General features: G+C 35.5%; 1 protein-coding gene across 8 annotated transcripts in view; it reads left to right on the top strand.

Annotated features, from left to right (window-relative positions):
* LOC149776646 (RNA-binding motif, single-stranded-interacting protein 2-like) overlaps window positions 1–6124 on the top strand; it is a 437315-nt gene that overhangs the window by 51784 nt on the left and 379407 nt on the right. The window lies entirely within an intron of this gene.

A 6124-nucleotide genomic window follows, 5' to 3' on the forward strand; every position in this document is an offset into this window, starting at 1 on the left:
TGTGCATTTAAGCGAAGTGCAGTTATCCGAAGTTTGTTCCCATTGAAAAGCATTGGGAAAAAACGGGACTGGCATGACTACGTGCAGTTATCCGGAGTGTGCAGTTAACCGATGTGTAGTTAAGTGGAGTCGACTGTATATAAGGAGATGAATGTGACTCTGTATATATGTATATATGGAGATGAATGTGGCTCAGTATATGTGTATATATGGAGATGAATGTGACTCAGTATATGTGTATATAAGGAGATGAATGTGACTCAGTATATGTATATATGTGGAGAAGAATATGGGTGTCTCTGTATGCCTGTTCATATGGAGATGGATGTGAGTGTGGGTGCTTATGTCTGCCAAACATTCTAACCCACTTTAAAAGAATTCTCAATCCATTCCTGTGACATTTGTTTCTGAATATTTTTCTTTCAATTTATGTTATCTTTCCTTTATTAAATATAGAGATATGTAATGTAAAGTCTGTATCTTGTAATAAAAGTCTGACAGTATCTTGTAATGTAAAATCTGTCTGTATCTTGTAATGTAAAGTCTGGCTGTATCTTGTAATGTAAAGTCTGGCTGTATCTTGTAATAAAGGTCTGATGGTATCTTGTAAGTAAAGTCTGGCTGTATCTTGTAATGTAAAGTCTGGCTGTATCTTGTAATGTAAAGTCTGGCTGTATATTGTAATAAAAGTCTGGCTGTATCTTGTAATGTAAAATCTGTCTGTATCTTGTAATGTAAAGTCTGGCTGTATCTTGTAATAAAGGTCTGATGGTATCTTGTAATAAAGGTCTGATGGTATCTTGTAATGTAAAATCTGGCTGTATCTTGTAATGTAAAGTCTGTATCTTGTAATGTAAAGTCTGGCTGTATCTTGTAATGTAAAGTCTGGCTGTATATTGTAATAAAAGTCTGATGGTATCTTGTAATGTAAAATCTGTCTGTATCTTGTAATAAAGGTCTGATGGTATCTTGTAATGTAAAATCTGTCTGTATCTTGTAATAAAGGTCTGATGGTATCTTGTAAGTAAAGTCTGGCTGTATCTTGTAATGTAAAGTCTGGCTGTATCTTGTAATGTAAAATCTGTCTGTATCTTGTAATGTAAAGTCTGGCTGTATCTTGTAATGTAAAGTCTGGCTGTATCTTGTAATAAAGGTCTGATGGTATCTTGTAATGTAAAGTCTGGCTGTATCTTGTAATGTAAAGTCTGGCTGTATCTTGTAATAAAAGTCTGACAGTATCTTGTAATGTAAAATCTGTCTGTATCTTGTAATGTAAAGTCTGGCTGTATCTTGTAATGTAAAGTCTGGCTGTATCTTGTAATAAAGGTCTGACTGTATCATGTAATAAAAGTCTGACATTATCTTGTAATGTAAAGTCTGGCTGTATCTTGTAATAAAAGTCTGACAGTATCTTGTAATGTAAAATCTGGGTCATGTAATGCAAAGTGTGGCTATGTTTTGTAATGTAAAGTCTGGGTGTAACATGTAATGCAAAGTCTGGCTACATCTTGTAGTGGTCTGGCTATACCTTGTAATGCAAATTGTGGCTATGTTTTGTAATGTAAAGTCTGTGATGATATAGATAGATCACCTTAAGATAGATATGGTCATGAGTTTTGATGGCAGTCATCGTGATTGTTGATCTCAACATTTAGGAACATAAAACCATTTAGGAGATGATATATTGATTCTGGATCCAGGTTTTCTATGCCTGAATTTGCATCATTAGATAGGAGCTGTCTGGGTTAAATTTGGTAACTTCTTGCTTAGATTAACTTTCCATTAATGGCAGAATGCATATTCCTTTTTCTTTGAATATTTTTTTAACCATTGAAATTCCTTTTCCCATCCATTACTGCATTTTGTGTGATAGTTCAGTCATTTAAATTTTGGTATTTTAACATTGGGAGAAAATACATGATTATATATCTTGAAAAACTTGAAATACTAAAGCCAAGCAAACCTGTTTTATTGAGATCTTTAGTACTGACTAATCCAGTCATAATCCAAAAACATATTTAATCCTTTCCAAATTACTTCTGATCACACATAATATAATCTGTCTTGTACCAAAGCCAAACTGACCAAAAGAATCCTGGTAATAATAATGGCGCTTAATCTCTTTAGTAAATCCAACAGTAATCCATTAATATCTTCAACCCTTTCTGAACTACTGTTGATCACACATGTATAATCCACAGCTTTAGGTTATTATCTGTCAAATTAGCGATTGCTCACCATTTCACAGTCACATTGCTTAGCGATTCCTCACCACTTCACAGTCACATGATTAGAGATTCCTCACCAGTTCACAGTTACACGATTAGCAATTCCTCACCATTTCACAGTCACTTGATTAGCAATTCCTCACCATTTCACAGTCACATGATCACAGTAAGTGGAAATATACAATATTGGAGGCAAAGTATGAAAAAAAAGAAAAATGTCTGTTCCAGAATTTTTAAAATATTAACAATACATAGAAGATTTCAGTGAATGGTGGGAGTGAAAGAAAATGCCCTTCATCTTGGGGAAAAAAAACATGTATGTTTAATGTAAAGTTTGGTTATATCTTTTAATGTATATTCTCGCTATATCCTGTAATGTAAAGTCTGGCTATATCAGAAAAAAGTGGCATGCTATGTAAAATAGGTTGCCGACCCTTGCCCTATACAATAACAGAGTAGAACAGGCTTTATAATGGGGATGGATACGAGGTGAGGATTGGGGATTGTATAAAGTAGTAATTGATGAGTGGAATGAATAAATGATCAACACCAATGAATTTGCATATTCCTGGATTCCAAATTACCACAATACTCACTGGAATTTTCCAGTTATAGGAGTTATGCTTCTTATGATTTTATCAAGGGTTATTTCCCCTTTATTAGATACAGTCTATTGTTTACTTCTTTGAGCCAAATAAATATTCCAAGGATTTACCTTCATCTAACATTGGCAAAATTGAATGATATTTTATGGCCTGAATAACATTTAGAAGGTTGTTAATGCAAAGAAATGAGGCCTTTTTGAAAAGTGAGTATAAGATGTGCTTGGTCATGGACCAAGTTCATTGCTTTGTGTTTTCATCATTCACATAAATAAATAACTTGTGAATAAATTGAATCAAGACGGTAATTGGAAAATGGTGAATTTCAATATTTACCTCTATTATAGTCAGCCTCTGTTCAGTTCTGATTACCACATTAGAGTCACAAGTCAGTTCTGATTGCCACAATAATGTCACAAGTTCCACATTATAGTCACAAGTCTGTTCTGATTGCCACATAGTCACAAGTCAGTTCTGATGGCCACATTATAGCCACAAGTCAGTTCTGATTGCCACAATACTGTCACAAGTTCCACATTATAGTCACAAGTCAGTTCTGATTGCCACATTATAGTCACAAGTCAGTTCTGATGGCCACATTATAGTCACAAGTCAGTTCTGATTGTTACATTATGTCAGAAGTCAGCTTTTATGTAGGTCTGATTGCTACATAGTCACAAGTCAGCTTTTATGTAGGTCTGATTGCTACATTATGTCACAAGTCAGCTTTTATGTAGGTCTGATTGCTACATAGTCACAAGTCAGCTTTTATGTAGGTCTGATTGCTACATTATGTCACAAGTCAGCTTTCATGTAGGTCTGATTGCTACATTATGTCACAAGTCAGTTTTTATGTAGGTCAGATTGCTACATAGTCACAAGTCAGCTTTTATGTAGGTCTGATTGCTACATTATGTCACAAGTCAGCTTTTATGTAGGTCTGATTGCTACATTATGTCACAAGTCAGCTTTTATGTAGGTCTGATTGCTACATTATGTCACAAGTCAGCTTTTATGTAGGTCTGATAGCCACATAGTCATAAGTCGGTTCTGATTGCCACATTATAGTCACAAATCAGTTCTGATGGCCACATTATAGTCACAAGTCAGTTCTGATTGTTACATTATGTCACAAGTCAGCTTTTATGTAGGTCTGATTGCTACATTATGTCACAAGTCAGCTTTCATGTAGGTCTGATTGCTACATAGTCACAAGTCAGCTTTTATGTAGGTCTGATAGCCACATAGTCATAAGTCGGTTCTGATTGCCACATTATAGTCATAAGTCAGTTCTGATGGCCACATTATAGTCACAAGTCAGTTCTGATTGTTACATTATGTCACAAGTCAGCTTTTATGTAGGTCTGATTGCTACATTATGTCACAAGTCAGCTTTTATGTAGGTCTGATTGCTACATAGTCACAAGTCAGCTTTTATGTAGGTCTGATTGCTACATTATGTCACAAGTCAGCTTTTGTGTAGGTCTGATTGCTACATTATAGTCACAAATCAGCTTTTATGTAGGTCTGATTGCCACAGTATGGCTGCTTTAGGAAAAGATGGCTGTGATGTCATGTTTACATACAGGTCTCCACCAGAGGTACAATGCAATCAGTCTCTCTAGAGAAGCTGTAGTTATCCTTTATAATATACACAATGTTGGATCTATCTTGTGCAACAGGATCATGTTGATAGGAAAATACAGATGATCAGATAGTTTAATTTTTTATTTTTTATTTTTAAGTGTATCTGATGAACATTTAAAAAATGTGTAAAAGAAAGATCATATATATAAGCATGCAGATGTCATGTCAGTGGAAGAGTTGCATGCTGTTATCTTTGGCTAATGTGGGTATGTGAGAAAGTTTGCCAGTAGCTTCTCGTGGGTCGGTGGTTCTTTCCGGGGTTTTCCCGGGTTCTTCCTCCACCATTAATACTGGCCGCCATGTATAGCCTATCGTGTTCTGAAAAATGGCGTTAAACCCTACAACAACAACAACAACAGCATGCTGTTATCATCTGCAGCAGACATTTTGAGAATGTGGATTTTAAAATATTGCCCACAATTATTGTGAAAATTTGGCATCAAATACTATTGCAACATGCCAGTTCAGCTCTGAGATTTATTGTCCGATACCAGCTTCCTTTGTAGGAATTAAAATAAATCTCTACTAGTCCTGCCATGACCCTTAATCTGTAAAGCCAGCAAACAATTTTCAAATCACAAGACAACTTTCAAACAAAACTGGCTAATCTTAAAACAACCCTTTCAAAAAACCCAGCCAAACTGGCTAATCTTAAAACAACCCTTTCAAAAAACCCAGCCAAACTGGCTAATTTTAAAACAACCCTTTCAAAAAACCCAGCCAAACTGGCTAATCTTAAAACAACCCTTTCAAAAAAACAGCCAAACTGGCTAATCTTAAAACAACCCTTTCTAAAAAAAAACCAGCCAAACTGGCTAATCTTAAAACAACCCTTTCAAAAAAAAACAGCCAAACTGGCTAATCTTAAAACAACCCTTTCTTAAAAAAACAGCCAAACTGGCTAATCTTAAAACAGCCCTGACATTATATTGTTTCTATTTAATTATCATACGTTGATAACCTCTATAAAGAAATGTGTACTCAATTATGGTCTGATAATCAGGGACTGACTATTTAATGTTCATATGTTGATGTTGTTTTCTTCCTTGATCTCAAGATATATAAAAAGTTCCAACAAAATATAATTGAATTAAATTGTGTACAAATCAGAGCAAGAGTACTTTTTCAAGCTGTTTGAAGGAAGGTACATAAATGGCCTAACCTACATCCTGACCCAGCAGGAGGATAATTCCATATGTCACAAAACTTTTTCCAGTGCCTTGTTTCCTATCTAAAATCATGTCATTTATGATGACAGCCTTTTATATGGCTGTTTTGTTAAAGCTTGAATGGGGGACCCCGAGTGGCCGAGTGGTCTCAAGCACTCTCTGTTATGGATCACTGCCATCTCACCTCTGTCTGCGCTGGTTCAAGTCTCAGATTCAGCCAATGTGGGTATGTGAGAAAGCTTGCCAGTAGCTTCTCATGGGTCAGTGGTTCTTTCTGGGGTTTTTCCCGGGTTCTACTTCCACCATTAATACTGGCCACCATGTATAACCTATCATGCGCTGAAAAATGGCATTAAACCCCACATCATCAACAACAACAAAGCTTGAATGGAGTTAACAGCCTTTATATGGCTGTTTTGTTAAAGCTTGAATGAAATTAACAGTCTTTTATATGGCTATAGAGAAAAAACGTTAATGG

Source organism: Sinohyriopsis cumingii, chromosome 18, assembly GCF_028554795.1.
Source record: "Sinohyriopsis cumingii isolate HCF-2022 chromosome 18, ASM2855479v2, whole genome shotgun sequence".
In the NCBI taxonomy this organism is placed as follows: domain Eukaryota; kingdom Metazoa; phylum Mollusca; class Bivalvia; order Unionida; family Unionidae; genus Sinohyriopsis; species Sinohyriopsis cumingii.